The 21,220-nt window shown below is 35.0% G+C and overlaps 1 pseudogene; it reads left to right on the top strand.

Annotated features, from left to right (window-relative positions):
* Positions 1-403: 403 nt before the first annotated feature.
* On the top strand, positions 404-16,284 carry LOC146135237 (DBH-like monooxygenase protein 1 homolog; annotated as a pseudogene).
* Positions 16,285-21,220: the final 4,936 nt, after the last annotated feature.

The raw sequence follows: 21,220 nt of genomic DNA, 5'->3' as shown, positions 1-21,220 counted from the left end.
TTTGACACGAAATGTTCGAATCAAATTGTTCTGTTCAAATTAAACACCCAAAAGCGAACCGTAAGTATTGGGGCGCATTTCAAAGTGGTGCGAAAAAGAAAAGAAAAACAAAACGTGTGCTGGCAAATAACTTTAACAAAACGATTACCCGCATTAAGTCGATCTTACAGAAAATGACAACCCATTTTTCGTGAGAAGCATGCCTAGACTTATTATTGTGGTAAGTCAATAATTTACTAAAGGTGAACCCTTGCAATAATGAAAGTAAATATTTTCCTACTTGTGTGTAGCAGGTACAGGCAATACGCATAAAATGTTTAAAAGCGGTTTCTTGGCGTTTTTGTTACTTTGCGTTCTTGCAATGGCGCGAAGTCAAGATCTCCCGCACAAAGCTTTCTTGGATCCAAATGGTGTCTTTCAGTTGTCTTGGGACTTCGATGAAACCCACATCACTTTTGAGGTTGGTAGCAAATGCTTGGAATTTTAGGCTTTTTAAATGTCCAGTAAGTGCTATATTGTGTTTTAAGTCAATGATTTTTATGTTTAAAAAAATACCATTTTTTGTGATATTTAGATTAAACAGTTTTGGTTTTAAAAGTCTCGTTTTTGCTTTGTTGAATTTTTTAACGGTTAGTTATGTTAACGAATTTTTTTCCAATTGACAAAATCGCATTCGCACATATGCCGTGACAAAAAGAATATGGACCTAACTAAAGTAAGTAATATAAAAAATGAAAAATGTTTCCAAATAAATTTGCTCCGGGAATAAGAAGACTATTTATCTTCAGTTAACCTTACTTATTTAAAAAATCTTTTTGAGGGACGGTCGCTTCGTTGGTGCACAAATCATAGCTTAAGTTCTATTAATTGGTTCGGCACAGATACCAGCCTAGTACCGGACGATTACTGATACCAACACTTAGTATCGGGTATCGCCTCCATTCACATATTATCGGGCAATTCCAATACAAAATTTATCATGAGTCACTTATCACGAGTAGCCTAAAGCACAATATTTTTTCCATTTCCTAAATTGCCACTAAATGAACACCTAAGCACTAACAAGGGTGACAAGGGGACTTGTTTTTTACTGAAAAATGACATAAAGTGACTGTTGGTTGCAAACCTAACATTTATAAATTGTAGCTGAGGCGTCTAGATTTTAAAATCGGCTGGAGGCGCACATTCGGTGTGGGAATAAACATTGTGCATTTTAAAATTAACGACCTATATTCAACCTGGCTTGCATCTTGTTAACGGCGAAGTTCAGAGTTTGCTTTGTAGATGGAAGTACAAACAACAGGATGGGTCGGTATCGGGTTTTCGCAAGGCAGCGGAATGATAAATGCCGATATCTACGCAGGGTGGGTCAAGGACGGAACAGCTTTTATAACTGTAAGTTAATGTTGTAAACAAGTCAATTTAAAAGGACTTAAGCTTCATTGAAGTCGTTTGTAAAAGTCTTTTTAAATGAATGACAAGTCAAGTCTAACTCAAGCCCTGACATAAAAATAAACGGTAAACTACTAAAATTGGTAACTTCGCGGGTTATAAGCAATAGCTTAGGAAAAAAATAACACAAAACGACAGCTAAAACAAACTTATTGTTCTATGCATAAATTAAGTTTAAAAAAAATGCTAGATTAAAACACTTTCATCCCCCCCCTCCCCCCAAAAAAAAATCAACATAAAAATAGCACAAGGACAGCGGAACTAGGACCTCACGGTCATTGAGTGGAAAGATTCAGAAGCCGTTATCGTTGATCAAAACGAGCTAGATCACAATTGTTGCACCCGTATGTGTGTGCATTTTTCATTGATTTGCACCTTCTCTAATACCTATTTAAAAATAATTGCATTTTAACCTAGAAAAACAAGATCCTGAATATTTAGTATAGCTGAAATACAATGCCCGGCTGCGTATTTACAGCTCATACTGCAATGTATTTATAAACCCATTAAACAACATGAGAAATGAAGACTAAATATTGTGTATCATTCTAGGATCGCCACGGTCCTTCATCGGATCAAGGGTTTCCTCCGATCGACGTTGAACAGAATGTTGATCTCGTGAGTGGAAGTGAAAACAACGGAACAACAACCATTAGGTTCTCACGGTTGCTGGCCGGTTGTGACGAGGAAGGCATGGATAAGGAAATAACTGTAAGTTAGGGGTGGTTTAAGGAAATTACCGTAAGTTAGGGGTGGTATAAGGAAATAACCGTAAGTTAGGGTGGTATAAGGAAATTACCGTAAGTTAGGGGTGGTTTAAGGAAATAACCGTATGTTAGGGGTGGTTTAAGGAAATAACCGTAAGTTAGGGGTGGTTTTAAAGAAATTACCGTAAGTTAGGGGTGGTTTAAGGAAATAACCGTATGTTAGGGGTGGTTTAAGGAAATGACCGTAAGTTAGGGGTGGTATAAGGAAATAACCGTAAGTTAGGGTGGTATAAGGAAATAACCGTATGTTAGGGGTGGTTTAAGGAAATGACCGTAAGTTAGGGGTGGTTTAAAGAAATAACCGGAAGTTGGGGGTGGTTTAAAGAAATAACCGTGAGTTAAGGGTGGTTTAAGGAAATAACCGTATGTTATGGGTGGTTCAAAGAAATAACCGTAAGTTGGGGGTACTTCAAAGAAATAATTTGGTCAAATTACCTTAAATTGAGGATGATATTAAAAATTACAGTTGGATGTGAGTGCTTTGGTAAATCACGTGGGTTAACCCAATGTTTGGGGTCATTTCGGGGAAATTACAGTTGATTTGGGGTGATTTAAGTAAATTACCGTTGACGGGGGTAAATTCGGGAAATTACCGCAAGTGGGGTTAATTTGTGAAAAAATTTTGTAAGGTAGAGTGGTTTTGGGCAATAATCGTTGGTTGTGGTTAATTTGGTCTACTGTAACTTGGGGTGTATTTTGTGAATCGCCGTGAATTAATCATAAGTTGGGGGTGATATAGAAACGACCATTGTTTAGGAGGGATTTGGTAATTTGCCGCAAGTCAGGGGTGGGCAACGTGCGGCCCCCTTTTCCAATTTTTGTGCGGCCCTTCACCTTCTTCCAGCTATTTTTCCCTAAATAAGGCTATGAGTGTGCATCATGTTATGACTTTTGCTCTATGAGTTTCCTGTTTGAAGTGCGATGTAACCCATAGGCTACACCGCTACACTAATGCTGTTAAACTCGAATGGGAATTAAAAAACAATCTTCATTCATTAGGTTTTACTTGTGTCGCGTTGTTTTAAAAAAGAGTTGTTTTACAACAATTACAATTGTTAAATTGTACTGAGCCGATTCGTACGAGAAAGGCGACATGGAATTGTAGGAAAAGTTATTTCCGAATCCACAAGTACACAGCACTGACAAAACTGCCATAGTTGCATTCTAGTAGTTTATTAATTTTTCTATTAAAAGGTAAAAATATTTATTAGTGTTTATTTGACCCTCCTGTAAGCATTGCATTTTATATCTGGCCCTTGTGTTAAAAAGGTTACCCACCCCTGAAGTAAACGAACTCTTTAAGGTGATTTTTATGACGTCATGTTAAGGTGCAACTTTGTCACGTTATGACGTAACAAGGTCACGTCAAGAAAAAAACCTAGAGGTTTGCTTTATTTCCAAATCGGACAAGATCGCGTGCATTTAACCTTGAAAGACGTCATCATTGCCTAATTTAAGCGATAACTTTGACCGATTGCAACAAAACTGTTTGCACTGTGACCTAAACATCACGTGGTGTTGCGTAGAGCCATGTGATCAATGTGTGGCTTGTGTAGGCAATCGTGTAAAGCGCCAAATAAGGTCAATATACACAACAAGTAAATGCAACCACAGGCCACCTCCCAGAAACAGCACTGTTTGTGCGACTTGTATTTGACACCAAACTAAAACCTTATTGCACAGGTAGCAGCTTTAAGATCGACAACTTTCTATTTGTATGGATTTAGTGTATCCTTTAGTTAGAATACGTTGAAACAAAATTTGGCCCCGGAAAAAATTTGATCAGACCATGCAAGCTGAAGGATGAACTAATTTTTATGAGGGGACAATATCACCAAAACTCGATATTAGGCTTGTTAACAAAACAAGAAAACAAGAAAAACTGATGTAAAAATCAAAATTTACAAATTGTTAAACGCCATAATTACGGGTTGCTTTTGATATGCAATCTAACTTGCTATTTTTAGCTAGAATTTTCAGCAGTGACTTTATTTTTTCTTCGATTGTGTTCACTGCAAAACTAAAACTCATAAATTCTTAAAAGTCACCAAAACAAGCTTCTGCGTTTGGGTTTTTTAACGTGGAAAAAAGTTCTTGTTTCACTCCTGTTTGACCTATTTATTGTTTCTTTCCAGGGCGACACGATGTCTATTATTTATGCATGGAACGACCAAGATCCGGAAGGCGACGATTTAAGTGGTTATCATGGGCTTAACAGAGGTAAAGTTGGTAACAGACTATAGATATTCAAATTGGATTTTTTCTGTTAACCAAGCCCTTTTCAGTGTAAGTGAATATTACTAATTTAATCGTGTAAGCATTCTATAATCCAAACGTCAAAGGTCACTGAGTTATCATGGGATTAAAACAGGTAGGGCATACACTTGGTAATCGACTAGACATTGAAATTGGATTCTTTCTGTTAACCAAGCCTTTTTTCAGTGTCAGTGTTTATTAGTAATTTAACCGTGTAAGCATTCTATACCTAGCGGTCAATGTTCAATGAGTTAACATGGGTAGGGCCAACACTTGGTTATCGACTAGCCATACAAAATTGGATTCTTTCTGTTAACCAAACCCTTTTTAGTGTATTTATTACTTATTTAACCGTGTAAGCATTATATTACTTACGGTCGAAGGTTACGGAGCAAATGGTGCCTTGACATTGTGGTTTTCTTTGCCGTAGTTGTTGACTGGTGTTACAAGTTACTACCCTTTCGAGGTACGATCGTGCCTTTTTTAATTACTTGTGTGTTTAGCAACGATGTTTAACTTACACTTGATTCAGATATGAATCCACATGAGTAAGCCATTGTGTCATTAATAAATTACTGCACATTGACCAAGACTTCATTACCGGGTCTGGCCTACTAGTTTTTACTTTTCCTGTCACCACTATAATAAGCATATCCTTGAGGAATCGCCCGGACAGCATTTGTGTTTCTATAAATCACCCAATTTTTGGCAAAGTTATCATATTTTGGTTTTTTTTTACAATTACGACTTTATCTGGTTGTTAGCACTGCATGTGATAATTATTGTCTCTGCCTGGATCGACAATACTATCATCAACTTTTTAAGCAAAAGAGTTTAAATTTTAGGAGATGCATTAACTTTGCAAGTAAATGGAAATAGTGTTTGGCGAAAAAATAGCGAATTGTTTCAACGTACATTAACTTTACGTACTTTTCCTTTAAAAGATTTTGAAGTCGTCCGTCTTGAAATAATTTAATAAAAATTTACTGTTGTGAAATTGATTTTTCAGATTTTTTTTATTTTAAATTTGAAGAATCTGAGCTCAGTTGGGCGTAAGAATGGCTCCAAAACGTAAAGTTTTTCTATGGCTGCAAGGACTTGAATTTGGCAAAGCATTCAAAGCTCGAACAATGGAATTTAAATGCAAATTACGCTTTGCTCAGCTCAGTGCAGCTATAGTGTAAACGGTCTTTTTTCGTTACAAAAATTGATTTTCAAAGGCACCAAACCGCTACTTCTGCTCGATCCCAACGGGAAAGATGATTCTGTTTTACCTCCTGGAGAAACTCAAGTTTCGATCTTCTGAACGATAACTTCCTAATACCTGCTGTAGACAGCTACTACAACTGTAAGATGTTCAAGATTCCAGAACTGGACACAAAACACCACCTCGTTAAGGTAGGACTTGTTTAAAGCCTTAGAACCACACGAATTTTCGCGAATATTTAGACTTTAGAATACTGAGTTTAATACACACGTCCTAGCCTATGGTCACATTTAAATTGTTCAACCAAAGTACTTCAAGTCAAATCCATTTAACTGAAACTACTTTTTTTGGAAAAACGAAATGATTCATATAGCACATGCAGTCATTTGTTTTATAATTATTTTAAAAGATGCCAAAAAATTCTAAAAAAGAAAATTACAAATATTCAACCTCGTATATTTTATCGTGTGCTACTGTAAGCTGCAATTTCTGAAGGTCAGAGTGTATGTTACAATTTACAAATAAAATATCAATCTGACAGAAAAAGTTCCGAAATAAACACACTTTTTCCCTTTTTAGATTGAGCCAGTAATTCAGCCTGGAAACGAACTTCAAGTTCACCACATGCTCCTCTACCAGTGCGGCTTCCCGGATAAAGTTGTAAGTAAATCAATGGCAAAATTTGGAAACTTTTTTTTGTTAAAAAATCGATCATTTTCCTTAACCGAAAACTCTTTGCCCGAACGTTTAATTGATTGGTTAAAAAGCAGGGAATATCAGATGTTTTTCGTAGAATGACACCGCTATCGGATCGGAAACAGAGTGCTACGGTTCCAATATGCCTGGGAGCTTCGCAGATGCTGTTTGTACTTTTTCGATTCACGCCTGGGCGGTTGGAGGAGGTGTAAGTCAAACGAATTTCCTTAAAACAATTTAAACAAAAACGTTTCATGAACAATAAACGTTTGTGGTTTGGCTGAAGGGGTGTGTCAGGGGAGGGGTTGGTTGGATTGAGTATTGGCTGAAAAGGTATTCAGCACTTAAAAGGCCAGTTTTGGGGACTGCATTCGATTTTTTCAACATATGTTGTATAAAACGCGTTGTAAATTGATTGCGATATTTATTACCTTACGAAATAGATAACCAAAAGAAAACACCAGTAGTTTCCAAAGTTGGGGTGTATTTTTCTTGCCAATCATAAAAAAACAAAATTTTTGTATTTTTTAAAGAAATATTATTACAAAAAACAATAACGCTATTCATTTCGACGAAAAATATATTTTGTTTGAAAAATATTACCCTTAAACGACAAGGTTTGTACTCTGGTAGTTTTTCGTATAAGATTTCCTGTCTAACGTGCCTTGGCAATGAATGTAGATGGCTTTCCCGGCCCAATACGTTTTTTGCTTATGTTTATATTTGAAATTCCTATTTATTACGTAACAGTCTGTCATCAAACAGGTATTCTACTTCCCAAACCACGTAGGTTTGCCGCTTGGAACGACAAATTCGCCCAAGTACGTTGTCCTTGAAACACACTACGACAACCCATTGATTAAACCGGGTAAGTTTCCACATTTTTACTCCTGTGATTTTGAATGAAACTTGTGGTAGAACATTGTCGTGAAGCGAATAAAAAGTAAAAAGTTTTAAAACAAATCGAATCTGTTGAAGTTTCATATTAAGCTACAACATTGTTACTATCCTTTAGGTCAGGGCTTTTAAACCGTGGCCATCTCCCCCCTGGGGAGGGGGGTGGGGGGACAGGCACAACTCTCTAGCTAGGTCGTAGTATTGCAAAACCCAACTGTCATTATTTTTAAATTAACCTAAATGTGCGGTATTTATTATGACTGCAATCCTTTCTTGGAACTTTTTATACTAGGGCGATTATTTTTTGACTGGGTATTTTTGTCCAAATTTGCATATTACGTCAAAATATGTCAAAATTATGTAAAGTTGATTTGGACAGTAGTATAAACATTGAACAGTATTTGCTGTGTCTTTTTTCGGTGGTAATTTGCAATTATACGATTTCCTATTTCGATAATACGCTAGGAATGGGAAAAAATTATGGTGAATTTTGAATAAACCCGATAAAACAACTGAAAAAATGAGTGTCAAGTTTGCATTTACGCCGGCTTTAGCTGGGGCGAAACAATTACTGTGTCAATTCTTGTAGCTCAATTGTGTGACGTTACCGTTTTATTGTCCATAACATGGTGTTGGGCGAGCACCTCACGTACATACCATGTGTAGAGAAGGGTGTTAAGTTGCAAAAGAAACATTCCATCGTAAAACGCGCAAAGTACCCTACAGGTTTACTCAAGGTCAACTTTAGGCCAATATTTCGCGAGTTACTACGCCACAGCGTAATCGCCAAGTAAAATTGACAGTGATAGCTTTGCATTTTGCTTTTTTGTCGCAACTACCTATCTTTGCGAAGCATATTTTTCTGATTTTGCGTGCATAAAACGAATTTTAGAAATAAAGTCTTGACGAATGTAATTACACTCCCATGACTCAAACACAAAACAGAGCCGAATCAATAAACATACCTTGGCGGAATAGAAGAACAAGCTTTGCAGTGAAAAACTAAGTTAATTTAAAGTTAAATGACTGATATGTCGTTGAACTTAGTTTAAAGCTGTATTGGTTATTAACGTAGAGTAGTAAAACAAGTGAAAACACGTTAAATACAACGGTAGTTTTTGTTTTTGTAAGCAGGGGGCCACAAGGGTTGAGGACTTATTAAAGGGGGCAACAAAGCATAAAAGGTTGAGAACCACCCCCTTAGGAATTGAAACATAACTCCTTAGTATAAAACAAAATCGAGTTTGGTAAAAGCTTTATTGGTAGGTATCTTGAAAAAAACTATTTACTGGTACGTTTGTTTTCAGAAAGCTATCTTTTCGAAAATATAGAGGCATAAAAAAGTCTGCAATCAAGATGTTAAGTTATGTGTTAATGTTTTACACAAAATCGAGTAAATTTGTCGATTTGCGTTGCATAACTTTTATCTTAAAAGCGAAGTACTTCACTTTTTATTATTTTAATAAGCTGGACTTGAACTTGATTTGGAATTCTCATTTTACAACACCTAAATTAAACTTTATACAATCGACTTTACAACCTGAGCAGAGACTTCAAAACAATCAATTTCAACAACCTACCACTTACAAACTTTCTAACCTGTAACCTACTATTGCAGATATAATCGACTCTTCGGGTCTACGCTTGACCTATACACCAGATCTACGTACATACGATGCCGGTGTAATGGGGGTTGGTCACGCGGTAACTGGTTTCACCGATATCATTCCACCTGGTCTTAACACCTTCCTTGATTACGGCGAATGCTCGGCCCAGTGCCTGACTGCTGTAAGTTGGTGCAAAAAGATTAAACTAGTGGTTCTCAAAGAGAGCAACTTTGTTCTTTAGGAGGAATTTGTACAGTTTGGAAGGAAATTTGTTCCAGGAAGGAATTGGGGAGAAAAATAGATCAAAAAGTTATTTCATCGGTTATATCCCATCAAAAAAATCTTTAACTTGAATGATTAGTATTGAGGCCCATAGTCTAGGAGGTCAATTGTTTCTTCAAAGTTACAGCCTCTAGAAAAATCTAAGAAATACACATTCACCAGGGGTGTTCAACCTTTCAACTCTTGACGGCCGCTTTGACAGTTTTATTTTTCCCACGGCCGACAGTTGAGTGTTTTAGAGATGACTAAGAAAGTTGTCAAATCGTGACGCCATAACATAATTATTCTTATAAATACGTTTTGTTGTCTAAAAACTCGTGGGAAATATGAAACCAAAATGCAGTCTGAAGAAAGAAACGCGTTTGTTAGGTTTGAAAAAACAGGCATTTATGTTCTAACTAAACACAAAAAAATAGAATTTCGTGCAATCTTCAATGTATTTTCTGTCCATTTGCTCAATAACAGTTTAAGACACACTCACACAATCTTATTCATTTAAACAAGGCTTTTTATAACTACCGCTTAACCTGTCCAACTGTTTTTCCATAATTCCACTCAAAACTCGCATAACCCATGCCTGCTCCATAGGCGAAGCCAGGAGTTTAAAAAAAATTTAACCCTTTAAGGACAGCATTATGAAATACACCCGAAAAAAAATTTTTTTTTGCAAAATATAAATTAAATACGGCCTAATGAGTGTTTTTAATGTAAATATTTGTTCTGCCCCCTAATGGCTTATGTTTTACAATTTGTTGCATGTGTGCAACATTTGTCACAGATGGTCTGTAAATATCCCCAATAGATTTGCATTGCAATATTTTAGTTTGTTAAATTAGCGTCACCAGGTAATTGTTTGTTTCCTAATTAATTTGTTGCATATATGCAACACCTGGCATTAAAGGATTTTACTTTATGTTGTTTAAATCAAGCAAACCTCTGTTTAAACCGTTCCTTTTGCAGGGAATGGATTCGGACCAAGTCAACGGCATCACGGTGTTTGCTGTTCTACTGCACAGCCATTTACTCGGGAAGGGGCTCACTTTGAAACACGTTCGGTGAGTATTTAAAAAGCTGTTTGTTTTGGCCTTTTACATAAAAGGTGTGCATGATGCGAAAATAAAGTTTTTTTGGCAGAAGCGGCAAAAAGAAAAAATAATTTAATGTTCAACCTGGGTATGTCTGAAATGTTTTAGGAAAAATAATTTAATTCGTTACCGTACGAAACGAAATACAAAAATATGCACATTTTTACCGGAATATATTTTTGCCATATGTTTCATGCATACGCCCGTCCAGGGAAGAACATATGGCGTTCCAAACAGTTTTTCCTTTTTAAGTTTGTAGAGTTCTGCTGGCAAATGTAATTTTTATTCCGACGTTTCGACGTCACTTCAGTGTTATTCACCCTGATGAAGACGACCTGCATAGGACGTCGAAACGTCGGAATAAAAATTACATTTGCCAGAGCTCTACAAACTTGATATTATGCCTGGCAACAATAGCTTATATATTGAGTTTTCCCTTTTATTCGTAATATTAGAATTTTTGGGAAACCTTGTGCTGCATTTTAGTTATGGTAATAGAACAGAACATTAACCTTTTAAGGAAGTCCAATGCTACAGTTAGGACAACATACCACTTAGAAAAAAGCAAGAAAGGTTTCTGCCATACATTTATCATTCTGTGGAGTTTTTTTTATTTAAATATCTAGGAAACCGATTTTTCAACGGCTGTAGATGTAGTTTTTAACAAAAAAAACTATAAGCTATGTAACAGAACTTAGCTTTAATAAATTGTCGTAGGCGCACAGTTCCAAATTTTATCATAATTTAGTGAAAATGCATTCAATAGCATTCCAACTGTACTTTAATTTTCATTAAGCGAATATGCCGCTGGACGAATTAATTGACCCGAAAGGGTAGTTTTTAGTTTGGATGCCCTTGGATTAGAAATAAACCTAACTTAAAGGTTTTGCAAAGACATTACTTATTTCAGAAACGGAACCGAGTTGGCTCCATTAGCCAAGGATCAGAGTTACGACTTCAACTATCAAGAAACCCGGACTCTGCGCGATGAAAGAAGAGTGGAAAGAGGAGACGCAATGCAAGTTGTGTGCAACTACCACTCACTAGATAAAAGCGAAATCACAGTGGTAAGACGTATATAAACTTTCGACAAAGTTAAAAAGTAGAGAGCTAATGAGTCACTAGATAAACCGAAACAACTCACTAAATAAAACCGAAGTCAATAGTGGTAAAACGTATAGACATTTTCGACAAAGTTAGTCCCTGGTTTCCAATGGCTTGACTTAATGTAGGTCGTTTCGGGCAAATGACTTGGGTTGAAATTTACTGTTTTCATTTAACATTTCATTCTAAAATTGAGCTATTTGTTTGAAGTTTTGCACATAAAACGATAAGATTGTTACATGTCATTTTGTAGATTTTAGTTAAATTATTGCTCCTATTCGATAGAGTTAACCAATTTTAATGGTTTATTGTTTTATTATCACATAAGTAATTTGACTTGAATATGACTTGCTCTAATTATGACTGGGACATGACTTGTTGTTGTTGTTTTTAAAGACTTGACTTGGACTTAATTTCTTTCACAAATGACTTGACTGGGACTTGAGTCATTTCAAAATGACTTGTTTACAACACTGGAGCCAATACAAAATAAATTGCTGTTCTGAGATTTTAATATGTTTCCTGTTAAAGTTGAGAAAATGAGAACCACAAAAAATATATAAGGGTGTAAAAAACTTACGTTTAAATTAAATAACGAAACTAATTAAATAACTCCAGCTTCGTAAATTTCCAGTGTTGTCCACAGAAAAAATAAGCCAATTGCCTTCGTAAGGTGTTGAAAAAGCTTTTCAGTAAAATAAAAAAGATAAAAAAACTAAATTTGGGTAACCTTAAGTTTCGCTAAACTTTGAAAATGGACCTAACATAAAAAATTAAGTGGAATTGTTTTTTTTTTAAGTTAAAAGATTACAATTTCTGGCATTTTTATTCATTTTTAAAACTACAAGTGTCAATTTTTTCGGTAAATGTATTTATGTATAACTATATGTTAAAACTAAATGTAGAACTAATAAAGGACACCCCTTGGTTTTTGTATTTTTTAACTACATATTAGGATTTGGGTGTTGTTGTAATTAAATTACCCTTGTAATTGTCTTTTATGATCAAACTAAATTCAGAACCATCGAAGATGCGTTTGAGATGCTATGGCGAAGGTTTTTTGAGTAAACCATTTTTCTTTCTTACAGTCTTCTAACTACTTTATTTTCGCAACTTTATTTAGCTAAACCTTAACAGACTACTTGTGCATCACTTTTTATTTATTTATTTTAAAACTGTGTACTTTGCAGGGTGGCTTGAGCACTACACAAGAGATGTGCTACGCATTCGTCTATTATTATCCATCTCTTTCGCTTGGCATTTGCGAGACTTCGCCAGAATTCCAAACATTTATGGCCTACCTTGGATTCATTTCCTACGAGTAAGTTAATCATAATTATGCGCTTAAATGGTTTCGTTTGGTGACCGCCAAGTAACCGAACAAGATCGCAACTTTTTATCTATCTAATACAGGGGTTCTTAAACTGGGGTCCGTGAACAAGTTTTAGGGGGTCCACGAAGATCTAACTGAAATATTAGTGTACATTTGAGAAGTAATCAGATCATTAAAGAAAGCATTTTAATCAAAAATAAAACGGTATTGCACTGAATGTATTTCGACTCCATTTCACTTTCGCATTTTTGACCCAAAATCAGCAAATTTATGAAGTATATTTCTTTTGTGACGTCAACATATGACGCCATTTTATAGTTTTTTTTGGCCTACAGTGGTCCACGCGAGATGAAAAAAAAATTAGGGGTCTGCGGTAAAAAAAGTTTGAGAACCCCTGATCTAATAACAATAGTTGCCAAACACAGATACCTTTAGATAATGTAAGAGATCACAAGAGCGTTTCAGTTTGTTAAGTACCCTAACAGTACTTCATTGAATAGTATTTAACGAGCAAATTTAAATGTTTGTATCCTTGTTTTGACAAAGTTGACTTTGTTTATGATGTTTTTTGCCGTTGCAAAATACATTATTTTTGGAATGGTAGTCGTACGGCTCGTGTAATGTGCATAGCATCGTCCTTGATTTTTTACAAAAAAAAAACACCTTTTGTTTTGGTCTTATCGGTTAGAAGAATAAGTTAAAATATTCACGGTATTGAAAATTTAAACTAAGAGAACAACAATCAAATTTATAATAATAACCCATTACAAAATATCAATTGACCAGAAAGTTTCAAACTTATCACCAGAAAGACCTTATGCAACAAAATACAATATATTTGTGGAGAAAGGTTGTGTTTTGAGCAGCGAGCTCACTAAATGTTACTAATTTGGAAATGTGTAAATTATGAGCACCAGTACAACAATATTTCCCGAAATTGAAAATGCACAATAAAAAACGACAACTCACGTAAAGAATTTGAAAGCTTGCCTTTCATTGCTGTTTCTCAATGTATGCTATATTTTTTATTGTAGAGTAAGTAGCGGTGCAATCTACAACGATATCAGCGATGTTCTAGTTTTGGAGCCGGAAGAATATGCAAACAAAACCGGAATGCAGATACTAAACGAGGTTAACAACCTTTTGAAACTATAAAAAAAAATACTGGAAAAAATGTCTGGAAACGTCTCTTTTGTTATTGCAGACACATTTAAAAGGATTAATTTGAAGTTTTATAAGACCTGCTCGGCTAATGGCAAATTAGTGCGCATTTTTTTGAGGTATATTTTATTTTTACTTCCTAACTTTAAACATCAACCTAGTACCTAAAACAACGCCGACATTCCACTAATATAAATGTTCTATAAGTGCGTGGCCTAGATTTTACTTATTTGTTTACCTGGCACCAGAGTTCCAATACAAGTCAAACTATTTTGAATAAGTAACAACTGACCCAGCCACAATTCAAGGTATTGCCTTAAAATTAAAATTTAAACACTTTAAATTCGTTGACTCTTCCGGTTATGAAAAGCAACAAATAAAAAGTAAATTGTTTTATTTGCAAAACTTCAGATAAACTATCCAATTTTCAAACTATTGCTTAAGAAATTACTTCATTTTAACCAAAATCATTTGTCCAAAAGGCGTAATTCAAGTCATCTTATTTACAAACAAACAGTTCCTTGAGTGCACTCAAGTCAAATTGTTGACTGAAATCAATACAATACTATTTGGAGATTATCTAGAAATAAAAGGATTAAAGCCATCTGTGTGCCTAGCAAACCATCCCCAATTAGCACTTAATTTTTAACCAGGGCTGCCGAGCCAGAGTCGGACTCGGGACTCGACGGAGTCGGTTTGTTTTGCTGGAGTCGGACTCGGGACTTGAGTAAGACCGCGTAAAGCTACCCGAGTTCCAAGTCCGACGTGCGCATGCGCAGTATCCAATTTTAAAACTGTTGGGGCGGCAAAATGTAAGTTGTAAAAGTGTAATAGCAAATGGTAAAATATTTTTAAACCATGTAATGCGGGTGGATCAATTATGACACCAATATGAGTGGATTGCAAAAAATCAACCGTAATTTAGTTGCGTAAATGAGTAAAATACAGGTTGTAGAGTCAGGGCTGGACTCGGGACTCGATAAAATCTTACATTTGGCCGGAGTCGGAGTCGGGACTCCGGAGTCGGACTCGGGTGTACCTTTTTGGCCGGAGTCGGATTAGGGAGTCGGACTTTGGTTGTTTCTAACCAACTCCGCAGCACTGATTTTAACTTGTGTTTTTCAGAGAACTTGGAACGAGGTGACCGGTAAACAATTCAGCGACGATGTGAAGATGATGAAAAGAATGCAAAACTGTCTGGAACTTCCGTTCAAACAACCGCCGGGGGTAAGTAAAGTAACAGCGTTGCAGGCAAAATACGTTGCATCAAAACTAACGGTCCAAATCTAACAGATTTCAAATGTGAGATCTAGGTTAGGGATGAATTATTTAGTTATTTTGTGTTTTGTCAAAATACTTTTACCTAACGAACTTCAAATGGTAAGGTTTTATATAATACCAATAGATTTTTACATTATTTAATATTTGTCAAAATAGTTTTACTAGTTACCTTTTTTTTAGGTAGTAAAAACTTGTTTTTAAAATTCTTCCAGTTAGAATATCTGTTTTATAATCAGGTTTCAATTTTCGCTTCTTTGGAAAGTTTTTGACAAATTAAAAATATTTTTTGCATTGAAAAAAAGTTGATGTGCTGTGTCCAGTTTTGTTTCTTGTGACATTACAGTGAACTATCTTGCGAAAATACTAACAAGGGGTTGCGAACTATTTTGTTTTATAACTATAAGCCAAAACGTTTGCCGACCACTAACTTAAAGCGATAGGGAGCTAAACACGGCAACAGCTAGGTGGCGACAAAGAGGTGTACCAACGTAATATATTCCTACAAAAGCCAAAACAAAGTACACCACACTAAGGCAAGGGTTTCCAATTTGAGATCCGTGAACTAGTTTTAGGGGTCCATGAAGGCCTAGATGAAGTTTTATATTTGAAAAGTAATCAATTTTTAAAGAAAAGAGTTTGATTTAAAATAAAACGATTTTGCACTGGATGTATTTAGACTAATTTTCAAATTTCGGCCTGAAATCAGCAGATTTATAAATTCTATTTGTATTTTGACCTCAATTTGTGACGTCATCTATGAAATTTTTATTCCTACCGCGGTCCACTTGAAGCAAAAATATTTAAGGGGTCGCAGTAAAAAAGTTTAGAAAGAACTGCACTAGTGCAAACTAAACCAACCTAAAAAAGAATTTCTCCATAACGAGATGTAGCTCGAGATAAAATTTTCGGAACTTTACAAATTATATATTTTCTGAACCAAAGTTGTAAACGTTGGTTTTATTTCTGTGAGCAGGTTGACTATCACCACCCTGCACTGGTAATCGACCATCCCTATGTTGACCAACCAGCAAATTGCTTCCAACCAGAAAAAACCAGCACCATTGGTCAAATTGAAACCACCAGTGATGCCTCAATTGTTGATTGTCAAACGTTTTTTGTTGTGGTTATGGCTTTGGCAAGTCTTGCTTATTACTGATTCGCTTACATTAAGGCGAGACGAAAATTATTATCGTAACTAATATAAGTTTTCCTGAAAGTTTGCATAACTAATTGACCATAGGATATCATTGTATTGACCAACAAAACACAATTACATTTAGTTCGCAATTGTAAGTTGCCACTTTTATGCATGAAATGTTTTCTTAAAAAGTAACTAGCACGCTTAGCGATGTCTATACTCGGCATAAACCAGTTCTAAATAGAACTCTAACTGATATAGCACAAATTTCACTAATACTGCATTTCGCAAAATAAAACAAAAAAAACTTTAGGTTTTACTATTCAGAGGCACAACCGACAAAAACTATCAAACTGTATCAAGTTTAAAATACATAAATTACCAGTTTCCGCTAGTGGTCGTATAAGAGCAACCATCTCAGGCCAGTAAAACAAATAAGTTTCCTATATGGGCATGATTGCAGCTGTATGTTCACTAAGTTTAAATCTTTGTCGACACTTTATTTACGACACTTGATTTGTTGAATAAATTTTAACCTTACCACAATACCAAGCTACTAAAACGACGCACAAAAAGCATTTCAAAGAATCCAAGAATCCTGTTTTGTTTTCTTGGTTGTATATAACTTTAGAAAAAAAATTTGTTAAAAATACTTTTCGGGTCTACCGACCGTACAGAAAAATAAATTTTCAGAAAAATATTCCAGGTGTTTCTCCCAAGTGTCGCGAATGATGTTTAAGCAACATTTTTTTTTAAATTAAAATTTTTAAATATTAGCATCAAAACCACCATAAAATCGGATTTCGCAGTATTTATTTAAAGGCGATTTTGACCGGCGGTAACGGTCTCTTAAATTTTTCTAATGTCTACAAAATACAACAATACTTATAAAAATATGGCTATTTTTACTGACCCATAAACAGCGTTATTTTTAGCAAATGCGAACAAAAATTGCCTAGCGGTAACTGAAGTCAACTCGATATAAACTGGCCAGTGCCAAACAGTTATATAGATTTTAAATGGAATTTACGAACGCGCACTAAAACAAAAAAATCGTTCGGGAAAAGCTTAATTTTGATTTACAGGTGTGCTTCGACCAATAAGTTTGGACAAAACATTTAATTCAATTAGATTAATTTAAACGTAATTTTAGCATTTTTAAATGTTGTTGTCTATCAAGCTGAGAACCCACTAAACCTTAAATCGACAACTTATAGTTGCTGACCAGCAATGGCAAACGTCAAGTAAATATTTACGCTTGTTCGAGCAGATTCCATTGTTTATTTATTCTCGTTTAAACAAATGCGAAGCGTAGCTTTTTAAAATATAACTTTACTTACGAAAAGCCAGCCTTGAAAGTGTTGCTTTTGGAGCTAACTTTTTGTAATTGTCATATTACGGATGATAGTTAGAAATCGCTTGTCTGGTGTCAGCGTTTCGGCAAGTTTTCTCATAACAGGAAATTTTTCATGGAAAAACGTCATCCAACTTACATCATAGTAAAATCTAGAATTACTAAACGTTGTTGACTAAATAACAAAGAGAAATCTAGGCGATTATTTTTAATAAATCAACATTAACCTTTTAATTAATTATTAGTTTGGGATTCTAGCTCAAACCAGATTTTGAAACTCCAATTTTAAAATAGTAGCATAAAGAAGCAATGTTTCAACTTGTAACAGCCTTAAACAAATATACAGAGACTGGCCCAGTGTTTCTTAAAATCAATTTATTCACCCAAGGATTTTTTTAAGGGTGAACCGACAGAGAGATGTGAATAAAGGTGAAATAATTCATTTTTAGCCCAACTTTGTTCAAGTTCAATTTTCTGGTAAACATTATCGTTAATTACAAATAGATCAGATGATGACGTTTGTTGCTTTTGAATATGTTTTGCATTATTTCAGCCGTATAAGATAGAAGGAGGTTTTAAATCACAACACACAGCTGAATTATATCTGCTACAATGTAGTACCACATCGTTATGTATAGTTGGTGTTTAGCAGTCATACAGTTGTTCCACTTGGGTGAATGTGAAGCAGTATTATGTGGTGAAAAATGCTAAAAACGTTCGGCCCCCTCCGCCGCCAATTTAAATGCAAAATCAGAAGGCGTTCACCTCTTTGTTAGCAACTGTTGTGCATGTTGGTCAAACCAACATATCAACACCAGGCCTAAACAAATAACAAATTCTACAAGGGCCACAGAAAGCAAAATGCTAAATTAGAATGCATTTTTAGCGACGACGTTAAGCTGCGTCATAACATATGGCTTCATACAAAATAATTTTTTCAAATTCACTGCGTTTGTTTGGTTTAAATTCGCAAAATTTCCCATTTAATAAGTAGCATATTAGGCACAAAAGTGTTTTGCATATTTTTTGAAACAACAGATTCAAAGTCTGTTTCAACAGTGATTGCTCAGACCAAGGCATGGTAAAAATTTACCGAGTAAAATTGGCAAAAGTTTAGCAAACCATAGACGTTAAATTATTTTAAGAGAATGATTATAATTGCTTTTTGAAAATGTTAGCTGGCCAAAATTGAATAACATGGCCGTACGTTTTATCTACGTAATATCTATTTATCAAATATATGTTTCAATCATTCCCCTAATCAGGTGGTGTTATATAAAGACATATTGTATTGAATTCTCGACAAGCTATGGCACAACCCCAAAGTCAGACTTTGGCCTGATGAAGAACACCTTGCCGAGAATCAATTTAAATTTTATTTACATAGTGCTACCTTATAACCCTAATATTTATTAGGTAACATCTCAAATATTGTTATGCTTAGCTATAAGCGTGATAGAACGTTGACGTCACACTGAATGTAACGGAACATTCATTTTTTTCTCATCCCGCCGCAAGCTAAATAAGTTTTAGAATCATAATTTTAAACTTCAAACGCACAAACAGCGTTCACTGGGAAAAATTCCCGTCTAGATATTGTGTTTACGAATGTTAAAACTCGCAATAGCACGACAAAACAAGTTGCACTTACACTTGCCTTTTTCTCTCAAACATGCTTCTTTTTGTTTTAATCTTTGTATATTTCTTAGTTTATCACTGACCATTTATTTGTAACGCAAAAAAATTTATCTCATTCAAGAACCTTAAGCGTCCAGTATTTAAATTTGGCAACAAATTTAAATCGGAAATATCCATTCGCGAGCGTTCAAACAGATAATATAAGAAAAATGGAATTCCCTGTTTATAATTATGTTATTATAGAGGTATTAGAGTCTGTTTAAAATGGTTTACCATGAGCTTCAATTTATTTTGAAGTTATCATATTGCTTAAAACCCTGATTTATCTGGAGATTATTTTGAGATTATTAACTGTTTGTAACAATGATTTAAGTTATTTTTAGATTGCCATGGTGTTATAACACTGTTTAATCATTAAGGCCCCTTTAACTGAATGATGCAGGTAAAATAATCATAGTCGTCATAGTCTGTTTCCTGATTGTCATTTTCTAAGCCGGTCACATGTAAATTTAGTATTACGCACTCGATACTCACTGCTCGGTTTGGCTTAAAACAGACGTGGATTTTACTAGATAGCCTAATACTCCAATCGGAGTAGATAAAGCTAAACATGGAATTTGTGACGACACTGATTTCAATGAGATTGAACTAGAACCAATAGGCTCGGGCTTCTACAGATGAACTATGCATATATTTAAGGGTTTAAAATCAATTTTGTGTACCTAACTGCAAGGTTATAAAAGGGCGTTTCTTTAAGGAATCCAAATTACTTTTAGCAATAATTTTTCTATTCAGGCCATATACGTATTTTACCTTACTTATAGGAACTAAGGATGCCAGCATAGGAGTAATATATTTTCCTATGAAAATTGTCTGGTGAGGTGATTTTAATCAGGTTTTTAAACTTTGAGTTTTACTGTTAACTTCAAGGGTAGTAGACCTATCTTAAAAGGTAATAAAATTTAAACTTCATCATGAAGAAATTATTTTCTCTTTTCCAATGCCCTAAAAACAGACGGAATGGTTGACCGTCATCGAGGACCACTTATAGAGCTCTTGAGAAAGCGAGAGAGTGTTTTGTGTCAAGATTCCAAACAGCAACTTCCAGTCAGATTTTATCGAGGCTTGCTGCGGTCAAGCTGCTGATGTTGTACAGCTCTTCGTAAGAAAGAAACGAATGATTTAAGCTGTAGGAAAGTTTTAATATCACTACGTTGTGAGAGGCGTGATAATATAGGCCATATTAGTCAGTACACGATGGTTATGTTATAGCAGTATTTAAAAAAAAATATTTGTGAGGCCTGCAAAGCGAATATACTTTTATGTGAGGGGTTCTTAAACTTTTTCAGTATGCGGAGCGCTAAGAAATTAAAAGTATTTGCGGAAAACTTTTGCGAACCAATATCGACAATTATCCTATTTTAACACGGCAAGGAAATAGCTTAACGCCATATTGTATTGCTGTAGTTAGCGTTCATTCAAATACTGAATGTTTTTTTGTAAGACGAATAGGTTGTGGCATCGTAACAGAATTTTCCCTGGAAAGCACAGCTTATAAACTACCATAGGCATTTGGGAACATTTTGAGACTGCCCGGTCTCATCTATTTTTAACAGGCTAAACTTTGGGCAACACACCTAAAGAGATTATTTGTTGCGTGTCTGAGAAACCTTCAATGCAATAAGAGGAGCAGATATTTGAATATTTTCTTGTAGAAAGTGCAAACCAGCTCCTTGGTTCAAGCATAAAAAATATAAAAATATAAACAAATTTCACCTACAGAATTTCAACGTTTAAATCGAAGTGCATGACGTAATAAGAATATTGAAGCCCACACAGGAGTATAGGTATCATTTTTAATGTTTCGAATAAATCTTTATTTATTTTTAACATCTGTTATCTGTTATTTGAGAAGTTTACCCAATGTTACCTATTTCTGTATGAGCTTTGATATTCTTACTA

This window comes from Ascidiella aspersa, chromosome 8 (genome assembly GCF_963924565.1).
Source record: "Ascidiella aspersa chromosome 8, kaAscAspe10.2, whole genome shotgun sequence".
NCBI classification, from domain to species: Eukaryota; Metazoa; Chordata; class Ascidiacea; order Phlebobranchia; family Ascidiidae; genus Ascidiella; species Ascidiella aspersa.
The sequence above is the reverse complement of the archived record's forward strand: the minus strand, read 5'-3'. Positions and strand labels throughout refer to the sequence as shown.